Below are 13,688 nucleotides of genomic sequence, written 5' to 3' on the forward strand. Positions count from 1 at the left end.
TGTTCACAGCTACTTGTCGTCTTGCTAGTCTAATGTTAACAATACTTGTCTTCTCTTTATTTTTAACGGGTCTTATGCGGTACTTGTCTTCCCGTCAGCCCAACTTTTAACAGATCTTTTGCAAGATCGCAAGAGAACAGCTACTTGCGACAAGAGAGCAGCTACTTGCGACAAGAGAAGAACACTACTCAAAGACAAAACCTTGGTGTTATTGAGGGAGGCTTGCCTCTTTCTGGTTACCCAAAGATTGTTTTGTTAACACCATCAAACGAAAACATTTCCTCGGCACTGTCTACCGAAGTAGACAATGGTGAATGACCTTTGTCAAACAAGTAACCTTGACAAAATAATCATGTTCCAGAACAACCCCTCTTCCATCCACGGACGGGGTACGGACTAGTCATATTCTTTCGCGGAAATTCTATCTTATACCCAAGGTTTCCTCTGCCCGAAGCAGACCAGGATGCATGCCCCCTGGGTTCCAGTCCCATCTTTCCGAATCACTCGCACTCATCGGGAAGGAGGACTGGGGGTGGAGACATTTCTTGAGTGAATAGACCATTGAGGGTTGGTATGTGACTATTTGCGATGCGTGATCCCGAAAATGAAAGTTGGTCTACGAGCTTGACCATTCTTCCTTCGTGTGGAAAACACATTACTCTAAAGAGTGAGGAGACTATAGCTCCCATGCAATATATATAATCTCGTCCAAGGAGTAGGTTATAATCCAAGGGTCCTTGAACGACCATCACGTTCATTTGAACGGTCTTCCCTTTCAATGTAACAGGCACATTGGGGAGGATCCCTAATGGTCGACTGGTTCCTTTATCAAAACCCGAGAGATTTCTTATCTCAGGCAAAAGCGCCGGGGAACCCAGTGCTTTCCAAGCAATAGAGGAAAGGATACTCACAGATGCCCCTTCATCAATGATAGTTCCAGCCATTTCCATTCTATAAATTTGGACTATGATTCTGAATGGTACACTGGCTGGCAACCGGGGTCTGCCTAGTTGGTTCCAATCAAAGGACACAACCAGGTTGCTTGGTGGTGGGACCGAATACACGGCCGGATATGACCCTGACAATGTTCCTTCCTGCGATAAAGGAATGGGCGCATTGCCCTGATGCTCATCAAAATCTGTGTTGATGAAAAGAATCTGGATGGTGTCATCCTTATTCTCTTCAGTGAGGATGTCATTTGAAGATGAATCTTCAGTGACGGTGTCATTTGAGGATGAAACCTTTGAAGGAAGAACCGAGTCAACTGCCGTATTGACCTTTAGACTTTCGTCTGGTCTGGATTCAGTAGGTTCATTTTCAATGACTGACGCTTCAGCTGACCACTTGAGCGGGCCAGCTGTATTTTCAACCAACGAAGGACTTGGCACGAGTTTTTTGTATCCAGGAGGAAGTCTCAACGGTGAAACCGGGCGATCTTCCAAAACTCTCTTCGCTTCGTCTAAGAAGGGACAACGGTGGATGGCGTGATCGCCTTCACACAGTCTGCAGGGGGATCTTGCTCCCCCTCTTTGTCTTGAACCTTCACTTTCGCTGGTTGACGGTAAGCATTCAACATGGCTATCAGAGGTTGATGCTCCCGAATTGTGCAAACGAGGGGACCAGTCCCTTAGTATCCGGGGAATACAGGGACAATCTCTATGGAAGTGGTCTCCTTTACATATGACACATGGCGATTTAGGCCCGGTCTGTGCTGTGTGTGGATTTTTGTCATATGTCTTTTGCTTGCCCCCAGTCGCCTTAGGCTCCTTCTTCTTCTTCTCTTTCTTCTTCTTCTCCTTCTTCTCCATGGGAGCTTGGCTTTTGCCGGCTCTACCTTGCGAAGATGAAGGATTGGAGGAAGAGTTATAGAAAGTAGAAGGCTGGTGGGTAGCTCTAGACTCATCTGACTGTTGACTCGACTGTTCAGGAACCATGGTGTTCTGAACTACATTGGTTGATAATAACCAAATTGGCAGGCCAATTGTCAATCCTGGAAGCGACAATGTGGCCATGTGGGGCGCACCAACTTCTCCCCAAGAGGAGAAAGGACTAGGATTTCCATCATGTGGAATTCCTTGGTTGGGGCGTTCCATGTTCTCAACCTACAGATCAACGCAGGAATAGGAGGTGATTATTTTCTGTTTAAAATAAATTTTATAACGACGCCTTAGACACAATTTGCTTTTTCACTTTTTAAGAGTCGAGAAAAAGCTAAAGATGACTCTAGTCTCCTTCGATGTTTTAACGAGTCCGAAGTGACAAATGCTCGGATGGACTTTTTCAGTTATAGAGTTTGAAAAAGGCCAAAAGAAACTGCTCTGGAGTTCTAGGCAGAGGGTATGCCAAACTTTTCGCAAAACCACAGAATACGTTTTACGGTACGAGTGGTCGATCTTCGTGAATGCTGTGTTCACTGCATTGCGATCAGTAGGGCAGCCGACACGGCTTCCTATGGATAAAGGCTTTGTTCCTATAGGGGTCTCCCAATATATACGCGACGGTACGTGGGAGCACAAGTCCGTATTGATACTTATCGCTTCACCGTGGAGGAATCACCCAACCACTCAACGCTAAGATATCACGTTTAACGACGCCGGAACACGTCTCTAGCTTAGACCTCTATGTGTTTGCGTTATGTTTCAATGCGTTGTTATGTAAATTCAATTTATTTTAAGGTTGATCTTGTTTAGCAGTTTGCCTTTATGGATCACCACGAGATGTATAGTAACACTCCTAAATGCAGTCTAAGATGATAAGCAAGCTTTTCAATCTTTCAACTTTGAAAATCTTAACTACTGAGGGAAAAGAAAGACAACATATTTTCACACAGATCATAGAGCACACACTAATGCACTTTTTCCTAAATCGACATGCAAACTGTCATAATGCACATGCACAATGCAAGTATTTCTTTTCTCTTTCTTAATGTTGGTGCATTACAAAAAGAAAGCTGTTGTATAACTTTGAATTCAATTTCAAGTGAAAGTAAACAAGCTTGTCCAAAATCAAAAGACACCTTAAGATTTACTTGTTTCGACACTAGAAATATATAAATTCAAACCATATGACGAAAGCAAAAGCTCAATCAGCTATGAACAGCAAATAAACTAACTCTTAAGATCAAAACGACACTTAATCACAGGTCTAGATCTAAGAGGCCACAGCGAAACTAGTTCACTTTCGTTATGGGAAACTGTAAATGATACAAGAAATACACAAAGAACAAACACAGTTTCTTTATACAACCGAGGCGGAATAGTGGCAAGGAAAGTTGGTTTCAGATAGGTACATTGACTGGTAACAGGCTGCAAAAACAAGAGTGAAAACAGGGCAATAAACAGGAGGGAACCCCAGTAGCACTAGGCAAAACTGGTTCAGCGCAGGTAGTACACTGGCAGTTTGACCTTCAGCGCAGGTAGCCCCTTCAGGAACTGCGCTGAAATGTAGACTGCCTTCACAGCACCTGCGCTGAAGAGACAAACTTTCGTTTTTCTCAGTTTCCGGGTCACAGATTGCTCAAAAATTCACAGTTTTTGGCCAAATCAGAAGCTATCAGTCAAGTACACACTAAGGGATGAAAAGGAGGATGAAAAGCTATCACTAAGAGCTGTTTAGAGTCCTTGTGAATCAGCTCTTCAAATCATAAACTTGCCCAGAAACTGAGCTAGAGTAGCTGCCCTCTACTTTGCATTTGAAAGATCCAAATGCAGTTCGATTCGGTACTCCCTGTGTTTATGAAATGAATAGCAAAAACACAAACAACCAACAAGATACGATCCCCAGCGGAGTCGCCAATTTGTTGTTGGGAAAAGTATCCAATACGGAATGACCTTATCCCACTCTAAGGGTGATAGTACCTCAGCAACAATCAAAGCAAAGCTATTCGAGATTACTTCTTTATGAGATGTAAGAGAGAGGAGAAAGAGATCCACTAACCGTTGTCTTCCGCTAATGATTGATCCAATCTTCCCTCTTTGCTGCTTGCTCCCAGCTCCTTGCTCTTTCACTGGCCCAGCTACACCAAGATCCTGCAAAATGGCAAGAGAGGGAAACTACAAGAAGCATACATTCATAATTGATTCAAGGATTAGAATAAATCAAATATACAAGTATCAATACGCCATTGAGACACATGCATATAGAAGAACCTCAAATGCTTTATTAATGGAAGAAGTAAAGTTCAGGAAGTGATACAACCATAAAAGGCCCAATCCAGCATCACCTCCCAGCAGAAAGAAATCTCCTCTTCACCTCCTTCAAGAAAATCACCCAATAGTTCTATACTCAAACCAACAACACTTCCTTACATTCACCAGATTCCAGCCCCCTTTAGACCTCATGAGAGAGATCTATATATAGGATATTTGGAGAAAGGATGAGTCAGCTTGAGCTTGGCATGGAGCTGACTAGTGTCCTCTCCCACTTCAGTTATTCTTCAGTTCTTGAGTCCACTTGGAGGTTCTTGCTTCCACTTGGAGATCTAGACCCTCTTACTCATCACTAGGCGAATTCCCTGATCCAAGTGTCATTTTGGAAGCTTCCTGGGCACTGACACCTTGAGGAATGACTGTGCCACTTGGCCAAACTCGCCCAGCGCAGGTAGCCTTCTTTACAGTTGACATTCAGCGTAGGTACAGAGTGGAGCAGTTGACATTCAGCGCAGATGCTCAGTGGAGCAGTTGACATGATCCAGAATTAGCTTGTTTTTGAGTGTTTTCAGGTGGAGAACTGATATTCAGTGCTGTGGTTTGCTGACCTTGTTCCTCTAGGGGTAGGAACAACATGTTTAGGGACTTTGGATCCCTTAGATTATTGACATTTTATGCTTCATGTTGTAAGGCACAAAAATGTCTATAACATGTGTCGCCCCACCGGTTGGTGATTGTGGTTGAGTCACAGGGTCAAGGGGACGTTGCATTACAACCTGAGAAATCTGCGGTTGACACACAACAGGCATCGATTGAACTTGTGACACCGTTACAATAGCTGGTGTTGTCGGGATGTTCGACATAGGTACACATTGTTGCATAGAATACACAACCCTTGGTTGTTGAGGTAGCATAGGTACCCAACCACTTGATGTAACTCCAGTACAACCTGAATACTGTTGTGAACTCCCGTATGGATACCCTCCCGGAGGGGTAATGAAAGGGCATATTGCCCCCCACACGGTGGCAATCCAGAACTCAAGGGGATAGTTTGTCCTTGGGGATTGGATTGCCCAAATTGACCTCCAAATGGATCAATCTGGTGAGTTTCAACATAAGAGTTGCCAGATATTATTCCAGAGGAACAAACTAGAATGGACCACACTGTCGAAATACTCCCTGGGTGGACTCCTTCTAGCGGTTGTGAGCTAGTCGGGACAGATGGTGTGCCGGAAAACATTGTCGGAGTGACGGCAGGGAGTTCTGCTATCGCTGTGTCATTCGACACAGTCCTAGATGTTGACGGTTGTTCAGACATTTTGAGTCTATCTAAGAGATTACCTAGCGATTCTACAGGAACTTCCACTAGTGGTAGACTAACTTCTGATGTCGAAGGAAATAGAGTGACCCCGACTCCAAAATGTGTTGGAGTGCTTGCTTGCGGATCTTCTACAATTTCTTCTATCGCAATCAAACCAGGTGGAAGAGGAAGACCGTCAGGTCCGTAAAATATTTCTGGTGCCAAAGAAGGGGTTGAATCAATAGCGACAGATGTTTGAAGAACAAGACTCTCTGAACCGGTTACAGATGGAACTGGTTCAGTAACACAAGTGTTTGTTCTCAGACTAGGATCAGTATTACTATCCCTCTGTGGCTGTTGAACTCCTTCTGTAGAGGCAGGGATTCCAGAAATGTTTGGAGTAATCGAAACCTCCGATGTCGTCGGAACACTTGTTCTAACTTTAAGAGGAGATTTGGAACCAGTTAAACGAGTTCGCTTTGTCCGTACTATTTTCGATTCCGGAGACAAAGACGGTTGACTCGTAAGCCTCCGCGAACGACGGGGTTTCAATTGACTTTCTTCCACGATTTCGGATTACTCGATCAACCAAAATACTAAAGGGGAAAGTGTGTTTCCGAATTAAACGAATTTTTAGATGCTTTTAGACACAACTTGCTTTTTCAATTTTAAAGAGTTGAGAAAAAGCTAAAGATGACTCTAGTCTCCTTCGATGTTTTAACGAGCCCGAAGTGACAAATGCTCGGATGGACTTTTTCCGTTATAGAGTCTGAAAAAGGCCAAAAGGAACTGCTCTGGAGTTCTAGGCAGAGGGTGTGCCAAACTTATCGCAAAACCACAGAATACTTTTTAGGGTACGGGCGGTCGATCTTCCTGAATGCTGTGTTCAGTGCATTGCGATCAGTAGGGCGGCCGACATGGCTTCCTATGGATAAAGGTTATATTCCTATAGGGGTCTCCCAATATATACGCGACGGTACGTGGGAGCACAATCCGTACTGGCGCTATCGTCTCTCAGGAGGAATCACCCACCATCAATGAGATCGACAGTCACCAGGCTTTACGACGCCGGAACGCGTCTCTAGCCTAGACCTCTATGTTGTGCGTTATGTTGCAAAGCGTTGTTAAGTTCATTCAATTTATTTTAGGTTGATCTTTTTAGAAGTTTTCCTTTCTGGATCACCACGAGATGTATGATACAATTCCTAAATGCAGTCTAAAGATGATAAGCAAGCTTTATATCTTTTCAACTTATGAAAATCCTAGCTACAAAGGGAAAAGAAACACACCACCTTTTCTCAAAGAGCAATCAGCACACTCTAATGCACTTTTCCAAAATCAATCATGCAAACTATCAAAATGCAAATACACAATGCAGGTGTTTGTTTTCCGCTCTCTTAGTATTGATTCCTACAAAGAAAGCTTTTTGTACAACTTTGAATTTGCTTTTAAATGACAAATACAAACAAGTTTACTTTTTCGAAATCAGAGAGGGTAGAAGATATTAAAACACTTAACGATTTCCGAAATGAATACTTGTTTCGACACTTAAAAGAGACAAACTCAAAGCAAAAGCAAGAGTAAATGTATAATCAACTGCAAACAACCAATGAACTCTCTCCTAAGATCACAATCAATAGATCTGAATCAAAGGCTACAGGATGACTATTTCACTCTTGCAAAGGAAAACTGCAAATGACGCCACAAACAAATAAAAACACTCACAGTCTTTTTGTACAAAAGGAGGCGGAATTTAAGCAGAGAAAAGGAGTTATTAGACTGGTACCTATGCTGGTTACAGGCTGCAAAAATCAGAGATCAAAACAAGGCAAAATAGAGCAGAGAACCCCAGCTGCACAAGGCCTAACTGGATCAGCGCACCCTCAACACAGGGGTTTTGACATTCAGCGCAGGTAGCCTTCACGGGACCTGCGTTGAAATGCAGAACCTCTTCACAGGGTCTGCGCTGAAGGAGAAACGAGAGTTTCTCATTGGGTTCTGGGTCACAGTTTGCTATTTAATCTACAGTTTCAGGCCAAATAAAAGCAACAAGCAAGGTACAATCAAAGGGATGCTTTGAGGGAGTACTAAGATCTATCACAAAGGATCATCAAATCATTTGTGAGTCCATTGTTCAGATCATAGACAAATCCAGTGATTGGATCAAAGCAACAACTGTCTACTTTGCATCTGAGAATAGCAGATGCAGTTCGATTGTTGTTGTTGAGTCTATGAAACAAACAATGATAGAGACACAAATAAAATGACTAAACAGATCTCCCCAGTGGAGTCACCAATTTGTTGTGGGGAAAAATGCCTATGCAAGACAATCCTATCCACCTAAGGTGTGACAGTGCCTTAGCAACAAACAGAGACAGCTATTCTAGTGTTCTTCCTTTATGAATTAAGAATGAAAAGAGATGGATGGACTAACCGGTGTCTTCCGTTTGTCCCTCGATCCAGTTTCCCTTCTCTTTGAGAGTTCCCAGCTACTTGCCTTCTCGCTCGCCCAGCTTCAACAAGTCTCTGCAAGATCACAAGAAGAGAACACTACACAAAGACATAGATTCATATTCATAACTAGTTCAGGATTAGAAATAAACTAAACATACTAATGTAATCATACATCAAAGATACATCAGTATATAGGAGAAACCAAGATAGCTTTATTGATGAATAACAAGGTTCAGGAAGAGATACAACCCAGAGGGCTCCAATCCAGCATCTCCTTCCCAGCAAATGGAATTCCTATCTTCACCCCCTTCAAAGCATTAAGCACCCAATGATTCCAATCTCAAACCAATAGCAATTCTTTGCAATAACAAAATTCCAGCCTCTAGATCTCATGGAGGAGAGATCCATATATAGATGTTTGGAGAGAGGATGAGTCAGCTTGAGATCTGACTAGTGTCCTCTCCCTCTGTCAGTTCTTGATTCCACTTGGAGGTTCTTGCTTCCACTTGGAGATTGGGAACCTCTTACTCATCACTAGTCGAATCCACTGAGGCAAGTGTCATTGAGGAAGATTTTGGAAGCTTCCTGGGTCTTGAAACCTCTTGGAATGAACTTGCCATTTGTCAACTCTCGCTCAGCGCACCCTGGTAGTGCTTCTACCTGCGTTGCAGTGCAGGTAGCCAGTGTTGACTTTGCATTTCAGCGCAGACAGCTAGTGGAGCCACTGAATTGATCCTGAATTGACTTGTTTTTGAGCAGTTTCTTGTGGAGAACTTCTGTGAATTGCTGTGGTTTGTTAGCCTTGTTCCTCTAGGGGTAGGAACAACATGTTTAGGGACTTTGGATCCCTTAGATTATGGACATTTCATGCTTATAGCTGTAAGGCACAAAAATGTCTATAACAGAAAGCAAGTAAGAACATATGTTTACGCGAAGCTAACTAAGATTGGTTAATAAGATAAGTAAAACACTTAGCCTAGTTGGGAAATATCACAGTTTGTTGCCCTAGTAGTGCGAAAGTCCCTGAGCCACAAGTTAGAACTGCACAAAAGCCAATTTTACCCTTTCACGAAGGTACTGAAGGGTGGAACAGAGGGCTAAGAAACCTGTGCGAAGGCAGGTATAGCTCAAATAAACTGACATCACAACCATCTCAAGGGTGCATAAACTTGGTTCCAGCATCCCCCCATACTAATTGGGTGAGACTTCAGTCCGCTGACCATGGGCTAATGCCGAAAGGGCTAATAGTGTAGGGTTTTGTTTGGCTAACTAACGTTGAACCTGGGTCAGGCCCCCTCATGCCAACAAAGATTATGCAAGATTTATTTTTATAAGAAAAGGTGGTCAGTTAACTTGGCCACCTTCTGCCAATTGATGAGGAGAAAACAGTTAGACAACTCCACACGTGGCAGCATTCAAATCAGAGGAAAATGAGATAAGGACAAAAATGGTTATATTATGGATGATCGAAGTGGGAGATGATTACGAGGTAAGGAGGAATGATGAAGTGATAGTGGGACCAATGGTCCAAAATTGAGTGCTCGTACTTCGGTAGCCAACACACCTCCCACACGATCACCCATATGAGGAAATAAAACATTGATTTCCATGAAAAGTAGGCATTCGCAATCTCGAAAATTCATCGAAACAAGGTTGCTCTTGGCCTCTTGAAGTAGAATCTACATGAAAGACAATGAGTATTTTGTAGCACAAATGCACCTATAGGATCCTACAAGAAAACTTACAAGATCCTACAAGAAGACCTACAGGATACAGAGCAGTCATCTATAGAATTATCAGTGGGCCATTAAGGAGGAAGGATCAAAGGTTTTCTTCATCAGACAATAACCACGAGGTATGAGCTATACCTTGCCATCTTTTCCAGTTAAAAACAAAGAAAAAATCCTCCATTTGGGTAAAGGAAGTTGCATTCTAGAAGAATTATATTGCAGTGTTCTCATTTAATCTGTCTCACCCACTAGATTCTTGAATTATCCCCATACAAGCCTCCAAATTTACTAAAGAAAAATGGTAGGTGGTTTTAACAAGAGGGAACCCATAAACACAGTAAGAATTCATCATCACCCTACTATAATAGAAATCTTCGCAAGTCACAATTGGATGGGTTTCTTTGAAATAATGAGGGGATACAATGATGAGGTGGCTAGATACTTTTTTCTCTCTCACTCATACCCCTCACTAGGACCCATGTCACTGCTATGGTGAAAGGCCTATCAGTAGAAATTACCCTTGAAATCATGAGTAGAATCACCACACTTCCTTTAGGGTTGCCTTGGAGAAAAAAAGATAAGGGTAACAGTACCCTTGCAAAGAAGAAATTATTTTTGGAAGGGGAGGAGGCAATGGAGGATGAAAATGGGGTCAGAAGAGTAAGCCTTACATACCCTTGGAATGAACTTAGCTACCACCTCATTAAATATATATCATGTGAAGGGAGATACAGTGTGGTGTATGGATACCATTTCAAGCTTCTCCAAGAACCAATATTTGGAGCAGACACACCTCCTCAAAATAGACTAATTATACCCTACTTTCTTCTTCAATAAATGATAGATATGAGCATCAAAGTGCATGTTGGCTTAGTGGGTCCTCACCCAGGTTCAGAGTTAGTTTTTCTAAACAAATCCCTACACTACTAGCCCTTTCGGCATCAATCCATGGAGCACGGACTGATTCTCACCCGAAGCAATATGGGGGTATGTTGGAACCAAGTTTTCGCACCCTGAGATGAGGTGATATTTTTTTATACCCTAAATCTTCCTTCACGCAGATCAATAAGCCTTTAGGGCTTATCGATATAACTACCCTTAATCAGCTGCTATACCTCCACGAATGTTCACAACTTTCTTTCACGGACCCAGAATATGTGAATTGGCTACTTACACGCATCAAAGATTACTCTAAACCCAGTAATTACTCAGATCAGATTAAGTTTTAATAATTTCCGCATACAATAAGATAATCTTCGTGTAAACAGTTAATAGTAATTGTGTTCATGTAACAATATCAATCATGTAAAGTTGTGCATTAATACACCATTATTTCATAAACCTATTATAACATAAGGCACATTCATATAAACAGAAGTAAAGAGATAAAAACAACTATTTCTGCAACAATATTCTTTATTAATGCTTCAATTCTACTTACAGACTCAAGACTTCCCTGTGCACTCAGCTGCAGGGGTCCGTGCACTTAGCTGCATACTCTACTTTAAGCCTTTGCATACATAGCTGCAGAGACTCTCTTCTACCCTAAGACTTCTTCGCTCTTACTCTTACTGACCCATTACATTTGTCTTTTTCATCGATATATATCTTATACTCTCTAATATTCTCCTATTTATAAAATCCCATGGTCCGTGGACCATGGGTGGATCTATAAAATCTAACTCAACTTACATAAAATAAGGGTAAAACCCTTTATGACACTTTACTATCTACGCGCTCCGCAACCACAACTTGTGGAGAATTTACATTTTATACAACAAAACTTGGGCTTTCTGCCCCAAAACTTGGGCTTTTGCCCCAAAATTGATCCTATGGGACCCTATCCCAAGCCCCCAAAACAAAGATTATGACTCACCCTCGAGTCACTCTACTGGCATAGAAATCTTATTGTGGAGACCTCCCAACTCCACTTGTGCCACTGCTACTTCAACCACACTCTGTGTGGCTGCCTTTTGATCTGCTCCACCAGCTGCTCTATTACTAGTCTTGCACTGGCTTCCTTGATTTTATACTACATGCTCTGTAGGCTCACCAACTTCTCTTGAATGTTGGCAGAAATAATATAGGCCTCATCTAGCCAAGTCCCCAATCTGGCCTTGAGGGTTGTCTCTTTCCTCTACATTGCTTCCACCTCTTCAAGCAACTGTTTCACCTCCTGCAGCTTGGCCAAGCATTGTGCTATAACGACAATGTATGCCATCACTCTCACTTCATCATATTGCTACCGCAATTGAAAAGCTTCTGTGTTTAACCTCTACAGGTTAGGATATTCCTGCAGATCTATGACTACCTCCATGGATTGCTCGAATAGTGCGGTGCAATCCACCACGACGACATCCACTACTGCGACTCCATCCTTCACGGCAGCTTCACGTTGTTCTTTGACCTTTGGCGGAGTTGAAGGCTATGACTGTTAAGAAATTTACTGCATAACATAAATAATTACTGAGAGGAATAAATATAAAAATAACCAGCAACAACCATAAACACATAAACACAAATGTTTATCCGGGAAAACCCCAACCTAATAATATCTCATTAGCATTGGCCAAAACCCTGGCCAATCCGACCAAGTGAGCCTTCACCGCTCACCTCCAGGTCTTGCATTACAATGAAGTCCTTCCAACCTTTTATAAGCTCCATTACATATAATACCACAGGCAGAATACTATAGGTGCACAATACCATGTGCCCCAAAACCATCACTGTTTAACCTGGTCAACTTTGACTCTATCCTGAGTTAAGTTTACCTAACAATTCCTCCCTTAAACTTGACTTGGGGTTCCTTGACTAACTCCAGCCAAACCTGCTAAGTGAGACAATCCCGCTCACTCTAGCCCTTACCCCTCTCAGAGTTTTTACCCAGGGTATTGTTAACCCAAAATCCCCCCTATCACCTAGGTCTAACCCAGACTTTTCTGGTGATCACCGAGGGGTACACATGCCTTACCAGGTCTTACAGTAGTATGCCCATTTACATGCAATAATTTTGACTTCATTAAAAAAAAAATTGGTTTGCTGTTGCTACGATTTTGATCCATCCTCTCTCAATTTGATTTGCTCAAAAACTTTTATCAAACTGCTCCAACTGCAAGCCCGACGAGAACCTCATAGATTCCAGCACCAGTGGCCTCACGTAGTAGAAAATGAACAATTTTCGAAGCTGCATGAAGAATTTTCTTCTGCTGACCTGCGTGCAGCCCACGGCTACTCCATCTTTCAACACGACATAGAACACACAGGAAATATCCCTTATCGATTCCCTACAAAAAAAGCTCCAAACAAAATCAGCCTTGAATTTTAATATTACCAAAGGTATCTCTCAACCTTCTTTAAATAGCTGCATGAATTCCGAACAATTTGTCAGCATGTTCCAAACTGGTAAATATCGCAAATGCACTGCGATCCCTGGCAGTTATGGCATTATCTTCCGCACATTCTCCTCGAGGTTCTTCCGCGTACGATTGTTTCACCATTATTTTCTAAACCTAGATATGGAAAAAGGTTGCATTGATCTCATCAGGCACTATAAACCCCTGGCATCAAAGAATCCCTTTGAAGCCAATATCTGGCTCCGATACCAGTTGTTAAGAAATTTACCGCATAACATAAATAATTACTGAGAGGAATAAATATAAAAATAACCAGCGACAACCATAAACACATAAACACAAATGTTTATCTGGGAAAACCCCAAATCCGGGGAAAAACCCAACCTAATAAGATCTCATTAGCATTGGCCAAAACCCTGGCCAATCCGACCAAGTGAGCCTTCACCACTCACCTCCAGGTCTTGCATTAAAATGAAGTCCTTCTAGCCTTTTATAAGCTCCATTACATATAATACCACGGGCAGAATACTATAGGTGCATAATACCATGTGCCCCAAAACCATCACTATTTAACCTAGTCAACTTTGACTCTATCCTGAGTTAAGTTTACCTAACAATGACTTCAACTCTAACTCTACAATTTTCAGGTTTAGTTCAAACTAAACCTTGGCCCCTTCTATTTTGGCATCACACACACCTGTAG

Source organism: Pinus tabuliformis, chromosome 9 (assembly GCF_031772625.1).
Source record: "Pinus tabuliformis cultivar Carrire ecotype Pingquan chromosome 9, CPIR1, whole genome shotgun sequence".
NCBI classification, from domain to species: domain Eukaryota; kingdom Viridiplantae; phylum Streptophyta; class Pinopsida; order Pinales; family Pinaceae; genus Pinus; species Pinus tabuliformis.